Source organism: Sinocyclocheilus anshuiensis, unplaced genomic scaffold, assembly GCF_001515605.1.
Source record: "Sinocyclocheilus anshuiensis isolate Anshui unplaced genomic scaffold, SAMN03320099.WGS_v1.1 scaffold1501, whole genome shotgun sequence".
In the NCBI taxonomy this organism is placed as follows: Eukaryota; Metazoa; Chordata; class Actinopteri; order Cypriniformes; family Cyprinidae; genus Sinocyclocheilus; species Sinocyclocheilus anshuiensis.
In genome coordinates this window covers 630,035-632,264 of record NW_015544287.1, presented here as the reverse complement: position 1 = coordinate 632,264, position 2,230 = coordinate 630,035, and positions in this window count along the sequence as shown.

Here is a 2,230-nt window from a genome sequence, read left to right as displayed (position 1 = left end):
TACCAGCGTGTTGAATGAAAGTGAAACTCGAGTTTGTTGTTTAGAATTTAACTGCAGTAAAAACGTTTAAATATTGTCCACCGAGACAAAATAAGTCGCTCTAGAAAAGCGCATGAATAGAGAAACGAGCGTTCCTTGTTTTCCACTGAAAGGCCTTCATAGTCGATTTGATGGTGCGTGTTTCACTTCCAAATTCGTCTATGCTATTAAATCTCCCGGCTTCAGACAAAAGTGATTCAGGACCAATCTGAGAGCAACTCTGAGCGAGGAAAAGACAAAAACTTTTATCTTAGTGAGGAGGCGGGGCTGACCCCGTTGCTAGCTATGACACAGTCTTTTGAAGACTGTGATTGGTTGGTTGTCCAAGAAGGAAATAAAAGAGCGCTTTTAAGAGTAGGGTCTATTATAAGCCTTCACTTTGAAATTACAGGTGTAATCTTTCCTGTTTTACCATACTCTCTCTCTCTCACACACACACACACACACTCACATTATATATGTATATATATTCTTTATTTTTATTTACCATGCTGTCATACTTAACGTATTTTATAGGAAATGAACAGCGGCACAATAAGGTAAATGTTTGTGTGATCACTTTGCTTATAGAAGATTGTGACAGACCCAAATCATCATGCATAGTTGCATAAATGCTGCATAGTTGCATTTTTCCAGTTGCCAAATATGTTCATGTAGTTAATGCAGTGATTACTTCCATTTCTGGCGCTATGGCATTTCTGCGCGGTGTTGGAGATGTTAACGTGTCTCTAATAAGATCGGTCACAAACATTATCCCTGCACCATCTAATAGCGTCTTATTAACTCACTGTCATGCATTGTGTGCAACACATTTCTTCTCCCTCTTCAGGTTTCATCCATTTTCTCCACTGCTAAAGAAACTCTTAAGCCTCTTAAAAGTCCTCGTCCATACTCCTAACAATTTTGGACCTTGAGACCTCTTTTAAGGGTTAAGATTCTTTCTGAATTACTTTTTTCTTTACTAGGATGTTTTCTTTAATTTAAAGAGGAAACACCCACATTTCTAAGAATTTTCTTAGAATTTCGTTCTAGGAGCAACTCTTAGCACTAAGATTTTTCATGAATACAGGCCCTAGTGTGAACTAGGCATAAAGGTTGCAGGCTTGCTTTCTAGTGGCTTTGTTTGCAGTAATCCTGAAGACCTTGATGAGCCTTTTCAGGTGTGTTTGATTAGGGTTGGAGTGAAACTCTGCAGGAAAGTGGATCTCGAGGTCCAGAGTTGAGGAAAATGGAAAATTTAAGATCCAGAAAAGATTTAAATTAGTCTCTGACAGATCACCGCTGAATATGTGGCAATTGCATTAAACCTTGAATACTCTTTTTTTTTGTTTTGTTTATATATTCATGATTTAATTACAAAATAGTTCAAATTCTTTTTTTTTTTTTTAAGATATTCTAACAATATGCAGTATTAATTGTGATGCTTGAGCAGCACCACTAATGGCGCTTTTCCACTGTGTGGTACGACTCGGCTTGGTACGGCTCAGTACGGCACAGCACAGTTCGGCTCGTAACGGTTTGCGTTTCCACTGCAGTTCAGTACCGCTTTAGAGTGGGCGGGATTATTCACATGTCGTTATAGTTGCGCCACCTCTACTACCACGACTCCTAAAAAAACCTTTTTCATTCCACGTCGCCCCATCAAGCTCTCGCTGGATCCGCTCCTCTGCTATCAACGAGAGGAACGTCTGTACTTCCGCAACAGACAACAAAACTTTTTGGTTGTTAAAAAAAAGGTGCGCTCGTTCAAAACAGTTGCGTTCGATCCTTCGCTGGCTGTGCTGATTTAAATCTAGCGGTTCTTTTGTGTTTGTGTCGCAAGTTCAGTGATGCAGGTAGTGACGATTCTCTCCGGCCAATCCGTGATCAGCAGAGTTTACACGTCACGTTTTGGTAACAGTACGGTTCACTTGGAACCTCAACCGAAGTGGTACTAAAAAAAGTACCAGGTACTGTACCCAGTGGAAATCCCCCCAAAAGTGAACCGTACCGAGCCGTACCGTGCCGTACCATGCAGTGGAAAAGCGCCATAAGTGTACTGTAAATCTCTTTGGATAAATCACTTCTCACAAATGCCTTATTCTTAGGGGATTTATATAGTTTAAATTAGTCACACATTGGCTACTTTATAATTATGTGTACACTCTAAACAAAAAAAGGTTCTTCAGCGGTTCTTTGGAGTGGTTAAGGT